This window comes from Anolis sagrei, chromosome 1 (assembly GCF_037176765.1).
Source record: "Anolis sagrei isolate rAnoSag1 chromosome 1, rAnoSag1.mat, whole genome shotgun sequence".
Taxonomy (NCBI): domain Eukaryota; kingdom Metazoa; phylum Chordata; class Lepidosauria; order Squamata; family Dactyloidae; genus Anolis; species Anolis sagrei.
Genome location: NC_090021.1, coordinates 52341723 through 52366291, shown reverse-complemented (window position 1 = coordinate 52366291; position 24569 = coordinate 52341723). Strand labels below are relative to the sequence as shown.

The 24569-nt window shown below is 38.8% G+C and overlaps 2 long non-coding RNA genes across 2 annotated transcripts in view; both read right to left on the bottom strand.

Moving 5' to 3' along the window:
* Nucleotides 1-328: 328 nt before the first annotated feature.
* Nucleotides 329-3299, bottom strand: LOC137095888 (uncharacterized). The gene is made up of 2 exons (XR_010909036.1): nt 3082-3299; nt 329-1180 (listed from the first exon to the last, which is right to left on the bottom strand). It is a non-coding gene; the product is annotated as an uncharacterized lncRNA (long non-coding RNA).
* Nucleotides 3300-3867: 568 nt separating this feature from the next.
* Nucleotides 3868-24569, bottom strand: part of LOC137095887 (uncharacterized) — a 46173-nt gene continuing 25471 nt past the window's right edge. Inside the window, exon 3 of the long non-coding RNA XR_010909035.1 lies at nt 3868-3979. This is a non-coding gene — a long non-coding RNA (uncharacterized lncRNA). The remainder of the gene's footprint in view (nt 3980-24569) is intronic.

Here is a 24569-nt window from a genome sequence, read left to right as displayed (position 1 = left end):
TTACAGGTATATTACTCTTTGGTGATCTGCTTTAATTAAATGTTGGCAGGGTCACTTCATTCATGCTGTAGTTGGGGTTATATGAGTGATTCCTTTCTTCTTCACTGGTTAAGCTCATAGCAAGGTCAGCAAAACAGCTAGGAACACTAGAGTTGGTTAAAAGAATATTTCCACCTAGGCTTTCCCAATATGGTTGAATGGCCATGAAAACTGGCTTGTATAAGCAGCACATCATAGTTGAAAGAAAAATATCAGATCATTTCAGAAATCTAGGAAGGAAATTATCAGTGATCATCTTTTACAGGTCTAAAAGTAGCTCTTGATCAGATCAGGGGAAAAAAAATAGTTTTATTCACCCCATCTCTGCTTGTGCTAGAAGAGGCTGTGATTATTCAGATCTCAAACATGATCACATTTGAATAATAAAATTTGAATTTGACAGATGGCTTTTAAAAAGTACAGTGTTCATCCTGATTGTTCATTCTGGGTTGATAAGACAATAGCATAGTAATACTAATAATCACAAGCAGTCTAACACACACTTGCAACAAACATGTTCTCTGAGCATGGCTCTTTATGAAGCCTAAAAAGGAACCTTCCACACATAAGAGAGCATCCGAGATGTAGCTACAGGTTAGAATCATTGATTTGGAAGGCACCATATGGGCCATCAGGTCCAAACACCTAATCTATGGAGGATCTTCAGCCATAGCATCCCTAACAGGTAGTTGTCCAATGTCTTTTTTGCTGATATTCAGAGAAAGTAAGTGCACCACCTCCTTTGGCAATCGGCTCCATTACCAAACGACTCTCACTGTCTAGAAGTACCTTTCACTGTTCAATCAAAATCTTTCCTCCTGTAAGTTAGCTTTCCCAATTGGAAGGATAGCCAGATATGATAACAATTTGAGCACAGTTTTCCAATCAATTATGGACCCATGTAATGGTGTTTCCACCTAATTCATATTTAGAACCATATCCCACTCTAATTTCCCCCATTTTCTTACTCTCTTAGTATGCTGGCAAAATGAATTCCAACTGGGACCTTCACAGTCACTTCCAGTAACTGCCCATGGGAATCTATCTTGCCAGTATGCAAAGACTGAGAGAGGAGTCCATTTTCAAGAGTCGAGTGTTCCCCAACTTCTGAATGAAGAAATTGGCATGAAGCAAAGGACATCTGGAAGAAGACAGAAAAAATATCATGAGATGACTGGCCATCCCCAAAGACGGATCTTGCCTGGGTAAGTCAGGTCCTCACACTTAAGGACATTTCCACCCTCTTTCCTCCGCTTCGCCCCCCCCCCCCCCCTTCCTCCTGTATAAGGAACAATGACGGGACGTCCTAAGCCAGTTTACTAATCAAAATGTCTTGGGAAACTTTTCTGAATACAAGACAAATGGCAATCACAGTATTCTCACCATCTACTAAACTAATAATTCAGTGCTGATGTCTTGCTGATTCATGAGGGGGGCGGGAAGAGGCTATAGCAAAAAACTCAGTAGGCATTGAACAGTTTTGCAATTCGTTATGATCTGTTAGGATTTTACCATCCTTACTTAGTTGCTGTTCCAGCATTTGCTTTCTCACGCTCTTGCGATAAACATATTTAAACATTATATTTTTGTTGTTGCTTGCTTACTGGGAAGTCTCAGATTATTCTGAACTTTAGCCTTTCTTACACTATTTCTGCAAGCATGGGCTACACATCTATTTTTCCTTTCGTTATTTATACATCCTCATTTTTCTTTGGACATCTCCCTAATTTATTGTATAGCCACAATGGTTTTTTAAAAAAATGTCCCATTTTCCTGCTTCCATGAAATTGTTTGTGATTATACCTTTAGTAGTTATTCCTTCATGAAATCCCATCCACACTAGATACCTTTTTTCCCCCTTTGGCATCTCTAACCATGGGATTTTGCCCACTATGACCCTGCATTTGATAAAATTAGCTTCTCTGAAATGAAAGTTTCACATTTAACTATACTCTTCTTTGGCCTATCTCCCAATCACAAAGAACAAAATTCAAGAAGTAATGAAAGTTTCCATGATCTCTAGTAGTGTAGTGTACCAACAGGAGTCTGACCATATTGTCTTGTTGCTCCATTTTTTGGGGGGGATACATCTACATTATAGAATTAATGCATTATGATACCATTTTAACTCCCATGGCTCAGTGCTATGGAATTGTGAGAGTTGTTTTACAAGGCTTTTAGCCTTCTTTGCCAAAGAGTGCTGGTACCTCTCCAAACAACAAATCCCAAGATTCCAAAGCCCTGAGCCTTGGTAGTTAAAGTGGTGTCAAATTATATTATACAGTATAGATGTACTTTTGGAGTCAATTTCAAAAATAATGGCAGGAATTCAGGAGCAGATTTAAAGGAATTATGCATCTGTAGCAGATTGCTATTCATGGTCCATGTGATTGTCCCCCAAATAGGAATTGGCTGTACATAGAGTAGGAACCCCATTCTGCTGATGATCAGAACATAGGTGGATGATGTTTCCATCACCTTCCCAACAACCAATGGATCTATGGATATCAGAAATAGGATCCCTGTCACACTTTCTTGTCACTGCCTCTCTGGCTCTCAAGAAGCAGGTGACATTGCCATCTGCTTGTGCCTCGATTGCCAGCAGACTAGACTCCCTTCTCTCTGTCTGGCTTCTACCCACAAGTATAGGTTTGGAGGAGTTAGAGCAATAGCCACACAACTAAAGGAGTTACATAACTAAGTCGTGTATGTAGAATTCTAGCCAGCATCTTTTGCCAATTAACTTGCAAAGTGCATGTTTGCCTGAAGTGTGGCCACTTATCAAATGTAAAAGTAGCAAAACAGAGCTAATAGTTGGATATCTGAATAGCAGTAGTACAAAGGGATTAGCATAACAACTAGTGCCATTAATATAAACTAAACATATAGTCGTGTAACAGTTCCCAAAAAGGTTTTATACAAACCACATCCAAGTACTGTATTTGGCACATATAAAGGCTGGAATGATGAGGGTTATCCGGAAAGCATAGTTACAAGATTTTTAAAAAAATATAAAGAATGAATATATTTAATAAAACTTACATGAATTGTAGCATAAGAATTACATTATTTATCCACATAATTACCATTTTGTCATCTGTGGGATGAGTTTTTGATGCCTGTGTCATGTAAGTTTCCCTCCGCTTTTTTCAGCCACATTGTAACTTTGATTTTCACTTCGTTGTTGTTTGTCACATGCTGTCTTGACATTATGTCCTTTCTATAAACTGAAACAATTTCATGATTAATCACAATGGCATTCATGTCCTTAGCATTTAAGTAGCGTATTACAGCGCAAAGTTCACACTTGGAGGAAATGGAATGAGAACACTAATCTCTAACCTTCACCACAATGCCATTCGATGAGCTACTGATGACCGGCACTGCTCATTCACATCCGCTGGCTTCCCGCTACACAGCAGTGATACCAACATCCCCTGAGAAAATTCCCCGCAAGATCTACATGCCTTGCAGCCTTACTTTCCGGATAACCCTCATAGGTTTCCACAGAGGCTAGTAGCTTTGTACTTCCCAAATGGTATTGTCAGATACAGAGGTTAGCTTTAAAGTTGCTTTTATGCATATTTATTACAACTTATTCAATTCTTGGACCTTCTTCATCAATGAAGCCATGTGTATTTAAATTACTGTTTATTGTGATATATATTCTGTATTAGCTGTGGGGATCAGAAAATTTTAATCAAAAAGTGCATAACTTATTTTCACAATGCTATTAAAATTATATGAATAATAAATGCATAGCAGTCCAGGCTTGGCATATTTGATTCATACCTATGAGGAAAGTAAAAAATATAGAATTTTCTCATGTTTCCATCATCCTGTACGGCAGGCCATTGAAAAATTAGGGAAGTAAAGTAATAATAATTAATCTTCTTTGGGGGTGTAGTTTTGCATGCCTGCTCAGATGCATGATAAATAGCTATAAAGAAAACAAAATATTATTTAGTCATAGCTTTGGTTGGTATTTTCATCTTCACATAATGGTTAATGCTACCATACTGCATTTATACATTCTATTCAGAAAGGTCATTTTTCTTGCCTTTCCTAGGAGTATCTTTTAGTATGGTAGAACAAGGAAGGAATGTCCCCTTGAGAAAAGAAACTCCTTGGAGAAAAAAATGTTTTGTCCACAAAGTTCAGCCTCTTATTTATGAAAGGTAATCCAAAACAGAACTTTAAAAAGTTACTTTGTCAACAATAGATCCCCAAAATCCCCAAGACACTATGGAAGTTTTTATCTAAAAAAGTAACTTTGCCATGCTCTACCCCATGAGAGTTTCTAGTAGTTAAAGAAGTATTGATGGGAATATGTTTGTCCCCATCTGAAGATGTTGTTTCTCACAAATGACAGATGTGAGAAATTGTCATGTGAATAGCTGTGAATTTCTTGTGCACCAAAGATGTTATGGGATGTTTGATAGGAATGTGAACAAGGCTTCATAGATCTTCTCTCAGAGCCCTGTATCTTCAAAAGCAGTTTACGTACAGATGAGAATTTCATTTCAATTTTTTTAACATAAGAGTTCACCAAACTATGTGAATCTCGTGCATAGGAATCAACTGAGGGAACCTGGGTGATGGATGCTTCCCCCCATGGGATGAGGTCAGAGTGATGCAGGGCATGGGGTGATGGGTTCACCACACACCCCGATGGGCCTCGATGGATTCACCACAATTCATGGTTAATCCACAACTTAATGTGAAGTGTTTAGAGATGAAAAGATTAAGAAGTGAAATGATAGTAATTTTTAAATTTCTGAAGACACCATGATGATTCTATAACATTCTTGGTGCATATGTGCACAAACAATAATGAATTAGAAAATCAAACCAAGGAAATAATTGTGACAAGTACTATGACAATGTTCACAAGTATCTGTTCATTGTATCTTTTTAAAGATATATTTAAGAGAACAGAATATGGAAAGCCACCTTATAATAAAGTGTGGTCATTGGCCTGTCTAGCCCAGCACTGCTGTATGATAGAATAATAGAGTTTGAAGGGACCACAAGGATCATCCAGTCCAACCCTCTGGCATGAAGGAAAAAGCCAATCAAAACACCCCAGAGATGGCTATCCAGCCTCTGCTTAAAAGCCTCTAATGAAGGAGCCTCCACCACACTCTGAGGGAGAGAGTTCCACTGTTGAATCACTCTTACATCAGGATGTTCTTCTTACTGTTCAGGTGGCATCTCATTGAACTCATTTCTCCAGGCCCTAGACTCCAGGGCAGCAGAAAACAAGCCTGCTCCCCTTTTCTCATGATATCCTTTCAAATATTTCAACATGGCTATCAGGTCTCCTCTCAACCTTCTCTTCTGCAGGCTAAACATACTTATTTCTTTCAGCTGCTTCTCATAAGCCATGGTCTCCAAAATTTTATTGTTGTAGTCATCCTCCTCTAAACATGCTCCAGCTTGTCAATATCACTTATTGAATTGTGGTGTCTAGAATTGGACACAGTATTCTAGGTGAAGTCTGACCAAAGCAGAATAGAGGTGCAGCATGGTGGCCATCCAATTAGCTGCTAATTAGCTGTTAAACCTGTTGGCGTTAGCTGAGTATAGCAGAAGCTTTTGAAGCTCAGAATAATGGACTCTGGAGTCTCCGGTAAAAGCAGGTTTTCAGCTTTACTAAAGCAGCTCAAACAACACACCATACACGATCAGCAGACAGACACGAAGAACAAACCAAAAGAGATTAGAACCAATACACAAACTGTAGCTGAAGAGAGTTATCTCTGTACACTCCCTAATCTCTCAAGGCAAGAACTCAGGGTCACATCTTCACAGCTTGCTAACTCTGCTGTTTAACCCTTTTGAGTAAAAATATATTCTGGCAATACAATCCTTTTACAATCACAATCCTATTACATAAAATTACATTTAAACACACATCATACATAAATCATACACTGACAGAACCCATGGAATCCACATCAGTTTTTACCCACAGCACTGGTGAAGTTCCAGTGCTTCTATCAGCTGATTTTGATTGATTTCAGTCAAAAGAGCCACTGAAACTTTTGTCTTCTGCTATATGGAGTGACTGTGCAGACTGTGATCACTGAATATCTAGACATCACTATGCCACAGTTTATCTGAGAAGCAAAGAGGCTTGTGCCTTGTTTACAGCCTTGTATGCCCATATAAACACAGCTATTGTCCATAAGAGCTGGCAGGGACAAGTTGGTTCTAAAACCTGCACAGGATTAAAACAGTCCCAAGTTCAAAGGGAGTAAACAAGGCTCAGTAGAGAAGGAAACTATCAGAAAGAATATTTCAAAAGATCCAGGAAGGCGGAAATATAAGGCAGGGTTGAACTGAGTTTTGGAAAAAGTTGTTTTGGAGCAAGGAATGGCCTACACTAATTTGTGACCAGCCATTACAGCTCACCCTGTCTCACTAGGGACATCATCACATTTGCTGCTGGAATTGCCATAGATCGTGGCAAATCCAGTGATTCCTGTTAAGGGCAAAAGGAACTTGTCGCCTTGTTGCCCCATGTCCTGCATCGCCCAGCTTACCCCTTATCTCATCCCATGGGAGGAAATGCCCGCCACCCAACTTCCCCTCATCAATCCTAATGTAACACAGGAAGCCATGGCAGTGGCGTATGCCAGTTTCTCCTCTATTTTACCATGAAGCCTCACCAGAAGAAGATGTACATTGTGGGATGGGAGCTGGTGGGCTCCATGGCAATACTGAAGAGGAACTGATGTATGTCTCCAAATTTCAACCATCTGATGAGGTCATAGGTCAGCAACTTATATTTAAAATGGAAGATGCTTGATCTTTTTCTCCCATCATTTTAATGTATGACATTTGAGGTGAAGTGCCTCTTTCTCCTGATAAACATCTGCAGCCTGGGATGTTCTGCTGGTGTCATGGCAGGCCCACTACACTTTTCCAGCTCCAGAAATGAGGGGATGAGGGGTCATCATTCTGGTTTTCCCCTTCCCATTTGCTCGAGTTGACCTCCTATAAGTAGGACATGGCAAATTTCCATATAGAGCTCTAATGTTATTTTTTAAAACATGCATTTTTCACTAATTTAACAGAAATGAAGTCTCTTTTGATTCAATTTTTGCATTGAACTGCATTCATTTTGTCTTAAAGGTAACATTCATCTTGCCTCATTTACATGCGAGAGATCTTTTTTTTTTCTTTTTTTAAAAAACTGTAGCATGAAAACATCTCCATACACTCAGGCCCCTTCCACACAGCTGAATAAAATCCCACATTTGAACTGGAATATATGGCAGTGTGGACCCAGATATCCCAGTTCAAAGGAGATATTGTGGGATTTTCCACCTTGATATTCTGGATTATATGGCTGTGGGCCGTCAGAAGTAACTGTTACTACTATTTTTTCACAGACTCTGAAATAACTCAACTGATTCTTTCTAATAGAAGATAATATGTGACTAAAGAGTTTGATTGTGTTGAATTGCCTATTCTGGTCACAGTGAACTAAAATATGTCATGAGCATGTGTGCTGGAGAAATGTGCAGAGAGATATATCTCAAATATTCAGTAGCAATTGCAACTAATACAATTTATTTTGCATATCCTCCCCATTAACCTGATCCTTTTTGACCCCTCATTATCTTTATTTCCTTTCCACTTTTTGCTACAGCTCTAGTTAAACCACCAGCCCAAATAAAGTTAGTTCACTTTGAGTTATAAACTCTGGGTATCTATTAAGAAAATGAAAGAGCAATACAGGTTCAGCGTGGCAGACCAAAAGGGGAAAAGTCATCATAGGTCTATATCCTTTTGGGAAAAGAAGAGTTGCTTGAATGCTTCAAAATGAATTCAAAGTATGGTTGGTTATTCAGTCCCAGTTCATGCAAATTTGGGGAAAGAATGGAAGATATAGTCACATTTTGTAGTTATTTTTCATGTCTCATTTTGGCAAGTTGTTTTATAGAAATTAACAGATAAGGCTTATGTCTTGTCAAAGGCTTTCATGGCCAGAATCATAAACAGACTGGGTTGTGGTGAGTTTTTCAGGCTATATGGCCATGTTCTAGTAGCATTATCTCCTAATGTTTTGCCTCCATCTGTTACTGGCAACATCAGAAGTTCTGAAGAAGCCAGCCACAGATGCAGGAAAATATCAGGTGAGAATGCTACTGGAACATGGCCATAAAGCCTGAATCATCTTCCCCGAGAGAGCTTTGCCTCCTTCCCCCAAGGAAGAAAAGCAACCCAAAGTAGTTCCGACCGGAACTACAGGGTTAGTCAAAATGCATAGGCCAATAAGCCATTACTTTGGGGGACGGAGCTTGGAGCAAAATAGCCTCCCTCCAGCTCAGTCTTTTCCAGACATTGAAGAGGACAGACGCTCAGTGCAGGTCGGTAGGGTGGGCCTGCAGGGGCGGTGTGGCCTTTGGCCTCTTGCCCCTGTGGCTCGCGGCTTGATTATGTACCCATAGGGTGCAGGCATTAAACTTCCAGGCTGCCGGGCCAGCTTTTGGGGCTTTTAGCCCAGCGTTTCCGAAGAATGGACTGTCGCACGGTGAAAGGGTAAGGTGCCTGATGGGGGATGAGAGGCCTTTGGTCTCCTCCCCCTGAGGCCCACTCATGGAGATTTTTGCCGAGCATGTGCGCTGTTATCGGGGTGCCGCTCGCACTGTGGCAGGCAGCGTCCTTGGCCGACAGCCTGTCAGGCTAGCTTCAAGGGGGCGGAGGTTGCTATTAGCTAAAAGGTTACCCAGGTTTATGTCATCTGGGAACCGGATGCTTTGCCCTGTTTAGCCGAGGGGTAGGCCAGGAAGGGACACCACCTCGGCTTTATTCACTACACGTTCATGCTAGTCTGATTATGAGATTCAGTTATAGATTTAATTAGGTAACAATTAATAAAGTTGCCCAGTTTTAAACCCATAACTGTTGTATGGTGTCTTCTTTTGGGGGGTTGGCAGGCAAAAACTCACAGTAACCCAGTCTGTTTATAGTTTGTATCAGTTTTATGTATTCAGTCCCAAATCTAGTGTATCCATTTTCCAGTTCAGAATTTATGTTTTTAAAATGGCACGTAATGAGTTGCATTTAAGTTGATCTGCAATTTACACATAATAGTCACACACACCCATCCAGAAATTCTGTACCCAGGGATTCAACCAATCACAACTCAAAAATATTTAGAAAAAAATCCAAGAAATAGACCATGAATTTGTCATGCACCAAATGCAGAGTAGGCCTATGCATCAGATTCTGAGGTCCAAAAGTATCAGAGTCAGCTAATTTTGAAATGCCTTAATTTCTTCAACTTCTTTATTCTCTATTCTCTACTCTGTCTCTCGGACACATTATTTTCTCTCTGATTAATTTTTATCTATCTATCATCTATCTATCTATCTGTCTGTCTGTCTGTCTGTCTATCTGCTTATCTGCTTATATATCCTTATAGCTTTCTTTCTCTCACCTTTTCTATCTTTTCTTAATTGTTTTTAGCTGTTTTTATGGAAAATTCTCAATAAAGATTATTTTTTAAAAAAATCTTCAGCTTCTAAATCTTAAAGTGCCTTAAACAACTTGCAGGACTCTATCATATGAGACTGCTAAATAGCAATTACATGAAGCTAGTGTAGGTAGCTGGTAATATTACATGGTGCTGTATCTTTCCTGTTGCTGCTTTGCATTTAAACCATTGTTGGAGCACACTTTTTAATTGATGGAAAAATGGTGGTTTCCAATATTGCTGCTTAGAATACTAGAAACCTTGAGTTGGAAGAAACCACAAGGACCACCCAATCCAATCCCCTTTCATGCAGAAACACAGAATCAATGCATCCCTGGACTAGGTTCCAATACTTTGCAGTGATGGTATCCCCAGAGACTCACAGGGCCTATCCTTTACCTTAATTTATCAATGATATGATCCCTTGGATCTCCTGGTTCTCCGGATGCCAGATTATGTCCAGATGGCACACCAGAACATCTTGTGTGCCAGTTTGGTGATGATTGAGTATTCTACGAGGGAGGAGTCTCAAAACCTCTCTGGCATTGATGCCATCTTGGAGAAGGTTCTCATTCTGTTCAGTGACATATGCATTTGAATATTTACTACATTTATATCCCATCCTTCTGTACCCCGAAGGGGACTCAGAGCAGAGTTACAAATTACACAGCAATTTGATGCCAAAATGTAAACATACAATACAATAAACATTTATATTAAAACCAAACATAAGAATAAGAAAGTTTTTCAGCAGAGGCTGGCTCTGTCAGGATCCTTGAATCCAAACCAGTGGATATTGAGGACTCTTTGTATATAGAATTTCCTTTATTGAACAAGGCAAAAATCTAGAGACCAACATTGCAAGAGGCCATGTTAGCTAGGAGATTCTAGGTTGCAATCAGGGTTAATTTAAAGCCAGTTTCTATGATGGGGTGATTATATATATATATATATATATATATATATATATATATATATTGGAGAAAAGGAGAAGCTGTGATGAGAGTAGGAAAATCATCCATTTAATTTGAAGACATAATCCCATGAAACTCCACCCTTTCCCCCTGCTTTCCCTCATTTTCTCCAGCTGAATGTAATGATGATGAAGTTCCTAAAGACAAAAAGGTGGTAAACATGCTGATTCACCAGTAAAAGTTCGCAGAGAGCCCAAATGCATAGATATCCCTGTATTTAATTTCTACAAAGATCACCGTGAAAAAAAAGAAAACCGAAAGCACCTTCCATGAATTTTACAGAATATCTGAAATCAGACTTTTAATACTCCAACTCCCAGAATTTTGACCAGTGGTCACACTTTCTGGAACTTTGGGAGCTGAAGTCAAAAGTATCTGGAGAACTTATCTGAAGTGTAAGAAGTACTGCTACGTGTTTCCCTGGAATTATGCTGCCGTGTTATTTTACATAGTTTTTGTAATGATAAACATTCAGGTGGATAATATTCCACTCCACTGAATCTTTGGCAACAGTCTAGAAAAAGGCAATTAATTTTATTTATCCCTAGGGCAATGCAGCAGGGCAAACAGATGACCTCTAGTTTAACAATGCCAAATAATAGCACTGCCAGTATCCACTGACTGAGGTAATTAAGAGTAATAATAGGAATTTTACAATAGCTAAGTACTAGGTAGAGAAAGAAAACAAAAAACTGGGTTGCTATTTTAACCTGGGTTTTCTTTTGGAGCTCATTCAACATGCATGCTGAAATTAAAATAACTGAATAGGGATTTCATATCAGGCAACTCCAGGGTACATCTTTTGCTCCCTGTGTTTTATTTTGTGGTTCACTATATAGGGTAGGAAAAGCATACATGCTCATGTTTCCAATTTAATCAATGGTCATGCCTGCGAGTCAGTATCTATTTGAGAACTCGACCAGATAATATCAAAGTACAATTATTAAGAGTTTTAATACTCTAAGACATAAGCCGAGGGATTATCACTCCTTTGCAAGAGGAAATGGAAGCTATTCACATCTGACAGACTACTTGGTCCAAGAACCAGGTTCAGTTGTTCCTTGGCTTCATTGGATACTATAAAAATGGGTATTCAGCTATAGCCAAAAAGTGGCTCTTCTAACAGATCTGACAGGTTACAAGAAGCCTAAGACAGTGAAGTTTGTAACAGAGTATCAATAAATATTGAAATTATTGAAACAGGCTATTATGTCAGATCTAGTACTGATGTCACCTGACTTTGACAAACTATTAATAATGGCTATAGATGCTTCTGACAGAGATGTTGCAAGGGTGTTCAGATGACATCCTGCCCCTGTCCTGTTTCTCAGCAAGAAGCCTTTAATGGGGAAGTTCAGTTGGTTCATACATGAAAAAGAATGTTATGCCATTGTGTATGTGCTTTACCAGCTAGGACCATATGTAAGGGCACTAGCTGGTACATATGATCACACCACCCTTTGAAAGTGTTGCATCATCCAGGGATCTAATAAGAAACTGCTCCAGTAATACCTGTCACTTGAAGTCTTTGACTTGCAATATGTGTCTGGAAGTTCCAGCACCATGGCCAGCTCTCTCTCCTCGAGTGCATGAGGGGGAGGTCAAAGGAGATGTTTCCTACATGTCTGTTAGTTGACAGTATAGCCAACCTCTAGTTTTCTGTGTTTGCAGATATGTTGTGCCACTATCATGTGATATTCAGCCCTCACTATTATCTAGGCAACAGAGCGGGGGGAGGAGCAATCAAAGGGATAATAAGGTTGAGTTTAAAGTCCAAGTTTAAAGAAGCTTAGAGAAAAAAAATATTTCTAAAATAACAAGGGTACTATGCAGCAGAGAGAAGGAAAGGGTGGTGGGCCCTTTCCCACCCATGAGAGTTTGTTAGAAGCTGAACAGAGTTAGTTTACCCAGAATAAAGAGCTTTCCTTTTTACACACTCTTTGGTGTTCATCTGCTTAGATTTCCAGCCAGGCTTTGAAGCTGCAAGGTCATTAAATGCTAATCAAGGTGGCCAACTGCAACATTCACACTTGCCTCAAACAGAGATGAGTTCTTTCTCCCACCCTGGAAATTCCACAGATATATAAACTTCACTTACCTAGTTTCCAACAGACCTCACAACCTCTGAGGATGCCTGCCACAGATGTGGGCAAAATGTCAGCAGAGTATGCTTCTGGAACATGGCCATACAGCCCAGAAAACTCATAGCAACCTAGGTTTGCTTTTTGTCTCTAGAGGTCACCTGCTTCTACCTTTCCCTTGTTTAGAGAGCTGTGGTAACTTAAGTCAGCTGGGTCATCCACCCCCTCCCTCCCTATTCTTTCTTTAGGGGATTGATTTGTTCTTTGTGGGGAGGGGTGGTGGCCAGCCAACCAACCACTCTATCCCTGACCCCCATTCATACTGGGGGTCTCCTCCTTTCCCATCCCTCCCCTTTCCTTGTTTAGGGAATTATTTTTTGGGGGGTGGTGGCCAGCCAAGCAACCACTCCATCCCTGACCTCCGGCCATCTTAGGGGTCTCCTCCTTCCTCTTCATTCCTCCAGAAGTCCTGGGGTTTCCTCCTTTGCCTTGATTTGTTCTTTGTCTCTGGGGTCACCTGCTGCTACCTTTCCCTTGTTTGGAGAGCTGTGGTAACTTAAGTGAGCCAAGTCCTCCACCCTCCTCCCTCCCCTTTCCTTCTTTAGGGGATTAATTTGTTCTTTGTGGGGCGGGGTGGTGACCAACCAACCACTCCACCCCTGACCCCTGGCCGTTGTGGAGGTGTCCTCCACCCCTCTTTCTTCTTTCCTTCTTTAGGGGACTTGTGGTTTGTTCTTTGTGGGGTGGAGTGGCTCACTGCCAGTCTGGCTAAGACATGCACCCATCCCAGCACACTGTGTCCCATCACCTGTTGCTACCTTTCCCTTGTTTGGAGAGCTGTGGTTAACTTAAGGGGTGGGTGCAGGCAATCATCCAGCTGCATCCAGCCATAGCCAGCAGCCCCAGTCCCCATTATCTCTAGTTGCTGGCCACCTGCCTGCCTAACCTGAAGGGGGGCATACTTGGTTGCTTGCTTGCTTGCGGATGGTGGGCTGCTGGTCTCTTCCAGAATGTTGTGAGAACAAGAAAGGCAAATTGCAAAAGCTTTGAGAGAAGTTTGTGCTGGTTTTTTATTACTAAAAAGTGTAATAAATAAATAATAGATAAATAGTGTGCTGGGTGATGTGGAAGTGCATCTTAGATATTTGGCAGGAAGGAATGGTTCCCTGCTGCTGCTCCTGGAAAGGTTACAGGATAAGGCCAGCAGGGGATACCTTTTAGTATATTTTTAAAAGGGATTTTATTTTCTAGAAAGAAAATAAATTCCTAAAAATCAGGGGATGACCCAAATGTTATGAAACTTGGTGAGCCAGCAGTGGTAGATGTGTCCTCCAAGTGTAGCCACTTTAATCCTGATAGCCCTAAAATGATGAGAAGGGAAGTCCATGAAGCCCCCCCTATTGCCACCAATGGGTTGGATCTAGTCACATTTGGGCAGCCGCCCATTTTTGGGAGGCACGCAAAATGTATCCGCAGGCCCCCCAGAATCTGGATAGCAGCAATGGCTCAAAGTTCAGTTGAAATGCACAAGCCTATTAGATACCAAATTAAGTATGCCTAGGAAGTGGAATGCTTTACTACATACACCTTTGTCTGATCCAGGAGTGTTGTTCTTATATTCCTATAACATTCTGCATGATCACTTATTGGTTTTCTCTTTCTGCTTCCTAGTGATTCATTTTAACTGTTCAAAAACACATTGCTATGTCAAAGGCGTAACACTCAATGACAAAAATGTGTGTGTGTGTATGTGTGTGTGTTTTCATTCTCCCAAACAAACAAAAGGACACATCTGTAGTCTTGCAAAAGTTTAGAAATAATAACCTTCAATCATCACCCACTAGTATTGTTGAAAATTTGGGTTGTGGTTGTTGGTAATTTTCCATTAAGTCAGCTTTGATATATGATGACCCTATAACTAAGAAAGCATCCGAAGACATTAATTCTGGGCTGTAATTTCCTTGACTGAGTCTGTCTCCTTGCAATGCATTCTTCCACTTTTTTCCTGATTTCCTCTTTTAACAGCAATATTGTCTTTTCAGGGGGGTAATTCTATGTTATTTTTTTCATAACACACTCTTCTTCCAGCATTCACAATAGTGTGGAGACCATCTGTTTCAGGCTGTCTTATGTTAAAAAAATGGACATCCATCTGTGAAGGGCAACCAGCACTTATGACAGAGAAAACAGGGCTAGTGTGTTGTCCTTTCTTTCATGTCCCTCCTTTCTAAACAGACTTGAAATGTCATTTTAAAGTCATCCTCCCCCCAGTTATTGTTGTTTCTAACATTAATTACCTGCTTATGTCTCTTGTTTTCAGCTTCAGTTGGCATGTTCATAGCAAAAAATGACATTGAAATGGCTGGCAATGACCCCATCCCATTTATTGTTCTAAACATATTTTCTCATTTTCTTGTTTTCTTGCAGATTGTTATATTTGTAGACACTTCTGTAATGTAAAATCAGTAGTTTTTTAAAGAGTGATCTCTTTATTCATCCTATGTGGGCTAATTACAAATAGGAATATGGGATGTGGTTGGAACTAAAGAACGCTCTTAAAATTTGATGCCAGTAATATTCAGCTTTAAAATACATTAACAAAATTGGAGTTGCAAATCACACAGGATGCATTGGGAAACGTAACGCTCTCGTTTTTGTACAAGATGTACAAAGACAAGGTGTGCATTGTTAACTTAATAACTAAAACTAAGGAAAACCCCTTCTAATACTACCTAACCTAAGTTATTAATACTAACATGCCTAAGTATGTTGTACATACTGCTCAAGAATTATCTTGGAAGTTAAGCCTTCCCTTTACTATAAGACTATAAATTTAAAAAATATTTTATTCTTAATAATACCTAACCTAATGTATTGAGAATTCAGAGGTGGAAATACAACATAGGTTGCACACATCTGTTAACTTCTAGTACCTTGCAGACAAATAGACAGATGGAAAGTTATTATACAGAGACCTGGGTGGTTTTAAGCTGGGAAATGTTAACAGATGTTAAGAATTTTTAATTGGGTAAACACCGAAAAACAAAACTAAAATGAAAACAAAGCAAAGTTGAAATTCCTATTTACCACCACAGGTCTCCATAGACATATGAATTTTCAGTGGGTGCTTAGATGGACAGCTATATTTGTATTCCATCAGTAATACCATTTTATTTCTTTGAAAAACCCAAATGGAAAATGATTAATCTCCCACCATATATAACAATAAGAACTCCATATCTGCAACATGAAAAAATAGGTCTCATTCACCTACCTGAACGTAAGCAAAGGATGAAAAATGATGCTTTATTTGTCTCATGGCAAAACAGATAAAACCTCCCACATAGCTGCCAACATTTCAGTGATGGCAACTGAGACATGGTGGACAATGCATGCCATATCAGACTGCGGACAGGATGTCAAAAGTTATTAGTGAGGAAGAATATATAAGCTGGGAGAGATTGCAGCAGCTTGCTTTTGCATGAGCTACCCTATTCCTCTTTTCCTTTCCTTTTCCCTTTTTTGAGTTAACTGAATATAAACTACTTAAGGACTGAACTCATTTTGTAACCACTGAAGTAAGCAAAGAACAAATGGAGGAAACTGGGAGAAGAAAAGAGAAATGGGGACAGATTGGGACAGTTGGAGAGTATGTTTCCATTCACTTTATAATAATGTAATTTTTGCTTTCTTCCTTCTTTGACAAAAAATCCTGATAAATGTTTGGGTTTTATGCACATAAGATACTTAAGAAATGTTGAGAGAGACTGACAGACATTTAGTAAAATACAAATTTACTAGAGGAGTGAGGTGGATGCCTTTAGGTTAAGAAGTGGAACAGTAGTACTCTCCAGATGTAATATGCCTTCAGTATAGACAGAATACTTGGGGAATGTGTGTGATTCACTTGTTTATTCAGTTTATACCTCCTGGCATGAGATTCAAAACAGCTTACAGAACTGAAAATACAAATTTAGCTAAAATTTTGTTCTACAAAAATTAAAAAAACAATAAACCTTTTTTTTTAAAAAAAGCACATGGTTAAGCAGTCTAAAATAGATTTAAAATACAACTGAAAGAATGCAGCTAAAATTCAGTGTGTTATTTTCAAATACCTTGCTTACATACGATGAAAAATGCTTGCCTAAATAGACAGAAAGCAGGTAGGAGGTTTGTCAGATCTCCTCTGGAAAGAATACCACGGTCTGGGGTAAGCTAGTGAAGGTTCTCTCCTGCATCCTTGCCAAACAGACTTATGATGGTGGTGGGACCAAGATAATGACTTCTAAAGAGAGCTTAAAACTTGGTCCAGCTCATGTAGGGTGATTTAGTCTTTCAGATTATCTGGAACCATGCTGAGATACATGTTGGCCTCTCAAACAGAATAATCAATTGGCTGAACAACATCCAGTTGCGCAACCATACACAAAAGGATCTATGTGTGAAAATAAATATGCCAACTATTCTTTGTAAAATACACAAAGGTTGCTTTATTTACTGATTCCTCATTAATAAGCAAATGTGTGGTTTTATGGAGGAAAGAGAGGAAATTAAAAATGGTTGCAAATTAGAAAGATAAAAGAGAGAGTGTGTGACAATGTAACCAAGCAAGAAGTCACCATAATGCAAGTCACTGGGGACCCCATGTAAAACTGACTTGGTAAATAACAAGATCTGGGATGCTTTGAGACAAAATTCTAGTTATTTTATTTTCCATCTCTTCATAGTTTTACATCTGCCCATGCTATACAGAGCAGATGGGGTCCATTTGTTGGTAGTGGGAAAAATGTGATTCCCGAATAACTAGAAGAAATGTTGAAGGCTGTTTTGGCCAGCCTGGTGCCCTTTGTTAGGGATAGGATTTAGGGGAGAATAACAGGGCTCAGTGCACATCTTGGCACCTTTTTAAAGAATGGCACTCCAGAATTGTCTGGCAGCTTGTGAGGTTGTACAATTGCCTATGTTTGGGGATGGCCTTGAGAGGAAGGGCCCTGGGTTATACTCCCAGATAAAGATCAGCTGTCATAAGTTAACAATAGAATTAGGCTCCACTGCAGGGCCAAGTGTTTTGCCCATGGGAGGATAAGGAGGTGGTCATAGACAGACACCAAGCTTCAGGCAGACCCACTTCACCTGCTGTCTCTCTTTTTTCATCCAGGTATAACATAAATAGGATTATAGTTCAAATAAAGTGACCCTTGTTTAACCCCAAATATATATGTTTGGCTCGTTACGTATTTCATAGTCATTGATAAAAGCTAGCTCTTAGTCACAGAATAATATAGTTGGAAGAGACCACAAGGGTCAATCAATGTAATCCCCTGCCATGCAGGAAAATACTCTTAAATCAAAGCACTCCCAACAAATGGCAATCCATCCTATGCTTCAAAACATCCAGAGACAGATTCCACCATGCTCTGAGGCAGCATATTCCACAGAACAGAAATCCCAGAGTTGCAGACAATAAAATTGATTTGACAAATTTTAAAAAGTGTGAATGATAAAATGATTTTGGTAAGCTAAAACTATTAAACAATTTCACAGGGTAAAAAAGACAGATTGAAGTATCTCCATACTATAATCCATTACCATTTTTGCCTTGATCTGAGTTTCCACTGACCCTCTCCAACATTACAGAAATGGTTATGTTGCAGGGGACTGCACTGCTCACAAGATGCATTCAGAGGAGATGTTTGTCTTCCAACAATTCACAGTTTAATTTTGGGCCAAACAACATCAGTGTGTGGTCAAGATGGCAAACATTATTAAAACAGAGAACAGCCATACTAGGACAGGCTGTGACATTTGCATTTGGCTGAGTCTACTAGAAGAAGAAAAAAGATGTCATATATCCCTTCCTCTTTGCTTGCTGAGTTAATTGTGTGCCAATTACTTTAGCACTGTGAACTAAATTTTCAGAAATTGGAACCTTCTGAAAATGAAAGGGGAAAGTGAGAGGAGGAGAGAGAAACTGAGACATTTTAAAAGCGGCTAAAATGGGATAACAAGGTGAATGAACTGGGAGTGCTGGAGGATATGCTGTGAATATGTCGTTGAAATACATGTATGTATCCTGATGCAAGCTCTTGATCCATATTGGGGGCAATCCAAGATAAAGGAAGTACAGTATGGTGAAATGGAATCCATTTATTTATCTGGAGGTTACCTACAAAAAAAATAGATTATATGTAGACCTTTGTCATCTAATCCATTCTTTTTGGATTGGAAGCCTCATTTCTCATATACAAGTCAAACAGAGCTAGGTAAATAGTAAGTTTGGCCTTAAGATGGAAACAATCCAACAATGGCAGTGTTTAGTATTTTGTTTCAACAAGTACATATAAATCTGTTGGAAAAACTTGATTGCAGTTTGGGCATCATTCCATCCTGTTTGAATCCAAGAGTTTGACGCCAAAGCTTCTTTTAGAACCACATTGCTTCCTGTTGCCAATGCAGTGCAACTTTCAGTAAACTGTTTCCACTTATTGCTATCATTTCATGCATAACTTCAGCAGGCAGGATCGCAAGAATTTATTATTTTGAAACAGAAGTGCAAAAAAGGAGACTAAATTAAAAACATAACTCTTCATTTTATTGTGGAAATATGAAGAGGGTTTTTTGGGGGGAGGAGGGAGTTGCCAGCTGTTTAAGAGGCAAACTTTGTCTGTTTTCCCTTGTGCCCCAAACAAAAAAACAACAACAGTAATATTTTAACGATTTCTTACAAGTCATTCCCCAAATGCTGTTATTTCTAAAGATTTTTATTTGTTTTTTTTCTAGTGCAAAGTCCTTGGTTAGAAGACAGTGATGCACTGTACAGCATAAAAAAGCATTTTCATCAGTGAATATACGGCAACCATTTGGGAGAGGTTAACACCCAATAAATCTATTTAAAATTAATACAGATAAACTTCATGCACCTCCTAGTATAACAGAAAGCTTTACATAGCCAAAGCTGAAGGCAACAATCACTCAAAAACTAAGCTTATTTTCTAGATCAGAATTTAGTATGCTCTTGGAGCCATATGCTCTCAAGGCCTTTGAAGAAAATAGAAAGAGCACCTCAGATATTATGACATAATTACTTTTAGAAATGCCAACTTGACAGTCAGATCCTGAACTTTACATTCACATCATTGTGACTGGAAATAGCAGAGGTCTTTGTGGATCCTAACCAAAGACTGAGAAGAAAAGCAACCCACTGTCTTCAAAACTGATGATGTTATTGATCTCTTTTCCCTGAATCTATTATCACACATCAATTAGTTAAGGAAAGCTTTGTAGATTCTCCATAGGATTTCAGCAGTCTTTGTGAGGAGCATCAAGACACTATCAAGCATCCATGCATCTTGATTCATCTTTTTCTTTTATTGGAGGAGTTCCCACTGTGATAACTGAACTGTCAAATTTTCAGGCATCCCCCTTCCCTTCCTTTTTTTTTTTACCACATTCAAGTTATGATTTCATGAAGAGGGGATTACAATATAAATACTCTCTCATTATTTAAAGGATGAGTCTGGAAGTGATAGATTTTTTCATTTATATTATTATTGTCATCATCATCATCATCATCTCTCAAAGTCTCTCATGCAAATTATTTAAAGTGGGATGGCAAGCCTATCAACCAATCAAAATTCAATCAAAACTTTACTCGTATCCTGCCCCCTCTCCCTGTAGGGACTCGGGGCCTACCATGAAATAAGGAAACTGGAAAGAAAGAATTTAAAATGAAAAGAAGGGGTAGAATAAGAGGAGATATTCACTTTTAGAATAGGATGTTGCGCTACAAACATTCCAACTTGTTCCTATTTGACCGAGACAGACCCCACTAATATTATAATTGCCACCTTGGAATTCTTCACAGCACGAATTCTTTCACTTTTCTGACCCCAAGAAAAGTCTTTGTTGCTGTATTGTTCTCCCAGGATTTTGGAAAACTGGTGTTATTGACACCTTCAATTGCATGGTCCATCTCCTTCCCTTTTGGCAAGTGAGTATGGAAAGATAAACATGTAGGAATATCCTGTTGGAGGAAAAGACAGAAAGCCAAGGTGCTCTAGGTTGAGCTGTGGGCCCCATCAGGTTCCTGATGATACAGCATTTGATGCCAGTGTGGAGTAATATATTCACTAATGATTTTTGAAATTACTTCAGTGGACAAGGGTGAATGGGCATGGCAGCACTCATCTGCAAAATCCATGTGAACAAATGAAGGGCCTTTTAAGCCATAAAACTCATTAAATGGCACGAGAATTGCATAGCATGGAATGTTGACATTCAACCAGCTGTGCATAAAACCATCTACAACACTCAATTCAGTCACTAGTTTAGAAGAAATATGAATGTGTTGCATGGGAATGTGAACACACACCCAAGATTAATGGTTTTGTGGTGGATAGTTAAGGCTGAGTCAAGAATTCCACATGAAGAAGGGAAAGATTTCACAAAGACATTTGAAACTTGCAAAGCATTCAGAAACAAGGAAAAATGCAGAGTAATTCTTTGGATGATCTGTAATTTTCCATATAATCTGAGTGTTTGCTTTTCCCAGCATTTGCTTTTTATTTGATTTGGCATTTCACTCATCCTTTTTAGCTACACTCCCTTAACACAAATTTAGTTTTTTCACACATTCGATTTTGTAGTATCTTGCTGAGAATAGTTGGGATTGAACATTATTTTCCCAGGATAAAAATATATCTACCTGGAAAGGTTGTGCTTTGTAGTGTTTGAAAAATAATGATCTTGTAGACTATCTCCATCTTTTCAAACTTTATATTGCTTTTAATTCCAGTGGTTTTGTTCATGTATTTGCTCAAAGAACCATAATCATTGTTGTTAATTTTAAACAACTTTATTTATTGCATATTTTGTGGAAAAGAAAAAAAGAAAATCTTTATTGTATATTAATATGAAATCTAATATACCCAGAATACCTCTCTCCCCTTAAAAACCTGCAATAAAAATGGAAGCAATTCCAGTAAGGCATGGTGTTTTATTTTCCCTCCCTTCAAATCAAAACAGCTAAAAAAATATTTCTGCTTTTGGCTTGATTTTTGCCTGAATAAATAATATGTTTTTATTTTCATAAATGTAATCCCTTGAGAAATTTTCTGTGGAGGATAAATAAAATATACTTTCTTTTCCAAACAAAAATAAACCTTCACAGACACGTTGATTCAGTGGCAGAAACTTTGTGGGAAAAGGTATATTCATCTCTTTCTCCTTCTACAAACATAGCACATCCTGTAAGAAGAACTCCGCTGGTAGGATTCCGGAATCCAGGGTTATATCATTACATTTTACTATATTGTCGAACCACCAAAACCTGTCACTTAGTATTCATTTTCAAAAATTATTTGAGGCTAACATTCTTGATAGAACTTTTACTTTTGTAGATGTTTCTTCTTCTTAACTCCATGACGGTCCCACAATGGATCACCTGTGTGTGAGCCTTTTTTGAATTTGATTTTATATGTACAGAGGTGTACTATTTGCACAATTGCCCTCATTAGTTTCCAAATCCAACACCTTGGTGGTGGGCATGAAAAGCAAATCAGGCACTCTTAATAGGGTTACTGTAAATGTGTGAAGGGATGGATGGAGAGATATACATACAAGCCCTGCCTGCTGTTCATTGGTTTCTGTTGTTATCTACACAAGAAGTGCATCTTTCTGAAAGAAAGAATTTCTCTTTACTGTGGAGGCTCTTCAACCAATTGCCACCTTGATTTTCTTGAGTTCCAAGTTTCAAGGGAAGGTTCCCTACATCAGAAACATTGCCTGATTTAGAAATCATCCCTTCACTACATGTGAGATGAACCCTCCCTGCGTGCTACTTTGGATGGGACTAGCTTATGTGCCCATCTTCCCACAAATCACATGTTCACATATTTAGAATACTTGAATAGAATAAATGAAAATGCTGTCATGTAAAGGAAGGAAGTAAAAATTAGTCAAATGATTAGTCAATTTTTTCTGCAAAAACATGCCCTGGCAACATTATATTCAAATTGAACGCACAATTGTTGCTATTGATATTCTTCTTTCTGCTCTCTTTCTTTCCCCCTTATCAGTTCTTCCCCATCACCCCCCATTTCTTGATTCAAATTTCATAGACTTCAAGCTATTTCATGTTATGCCATCACCTATATAGTTTCTTTAAAGCTATACTTAGTGGGGGAAAAGTTGTGGAACACCAGCTGTTGCTTTCAGTTTCGACTGAAATTCATGTCATGTCATCTTCACTCCAGTATCAATTTCCAAGAAATATTTAAAATGTATTCGCCTTCTATATACATGGGTTCTATATCTGTGGATTCAACCATTCACAGCTTGACCGCCCCCCCCCCCCCAAAAAAAAAAACCTTTAAAAAAACCAGTGATTATGCCAGTATTGACACCATTTACTATGCTATTGTATAGGATGAGACTTCTATATCTAGATTTTGGTATCCAGGGATTTTTTTTTTGGGAGCGGGGTGGGTTCTAGAAGCAAACACCAGTGGATATTTTGGACCAGTAATCTGAGTCTATATAAGAGTATATTCTGTGCTCTTTTTCCTAATTGACTTTATAGTTTGCAGTGCCTGCCAGATATATTAATACAGATCCTATGTTTTTCCTTTCATAATGCTTGGTGAGTCCAAATATGGGATACATAATTTGGACAGTTAACTTGAAGATCCAGTAACTTGGCCAACAGCCTAGGTTAGAATCTGAAAGAGATTCCCCTTCCCCAGTCTGTAGATAAAGAGAACCTCCTGTTGAACTACTCTTACTGCTTCTGTGAGGAATTAAAGTATACACAGCTACTACCAATGGTTTTCCTGGTAACCAAAGGAATCATTAAGTTTTGAAAAGGATGATGGGTGCCTGGTACTAGCTGTGAATCCACTGTTTCCAAGGTTTGTGCCTTCCTCTGAACAGGATTTTATCCCCCCCCCCCCCCCCCAATTATATCATTCTGGATCCATATTAGCAAATTTGTCAATAATTTAAATAAAATATTTACTCAATTTTTAAAGATAAGCAAGGCCACACCTACCCAACACTTTTGCCCTGTCCAATACAAGCTTGGCTGTGTTTGCAATGTGGCAGTATGTCCATTTTATGGCCTACCCTTTCCATTTGGAACTGCTCCTTATGTCTCTGGGCCAAAATCTATACAGCCCAGAGACTCGTGTCCTTCAGTGATAGTAAAATACTATTGAACAATGTTCATCTTGAGTCCAGAGTTGTCTCTGAAACACTCCATGCTGGGGGAAATTACCAATTTTCTTTGGAATTCACAAAAGAAATTTCCTAATATCTAAATAGAAAACATTCTGAGCAATTTCAGTCCATCTCTTTTAAAAAGGAAAAATACGAAACAGCTGTTTCTAAGTGTGAATTAACCTTTTCTTTGCCATCTCCTTTTATGTTGTGCTTGTCTACTCTGTCCTGCTTATACCTCTAGTTCTGAGCAAAAAGATGAGCATAGATATATATAGATGCAAACCTTGTTACTATTTCAGAATCAATGAGGAAGTTCTGTAAAATAAAATGCAGTCTTTGCAGTACCTGTGTCAGTACTGAAGAATGAGCTGCTCATATTTTAAAGAAAGATTTTCATTGAAGTTTTTCTTCTACCTTTCCTTTGAAAAATAGAAATTGAAGGGTTACAGATTAAACACAACTCCCCCAGCTTTCCAACATAGCCAAAGGATACTTTTTCTTGACTCCCTCCTCCAAAATTATTGACACAGCTGTGGTAACAGACTACTGGAAGCTCTGCAATTTAATAGTAGATATCAATTCCCCCTTCTCTTTCATTCACTTCTTCTGGCCATATTTTTCTTTCTATCATTAAGGTAAATCAGGAAAGTTGCAATTCACACAGCTAAGAATCCTTTCTTTTCACAGGTGGATCCTCCTCTCTTCTTGAACCTTATTTTCTGTACGTTTTCCCTACCCCATCAAAGCTAAAGATAATTTCTCTACAAT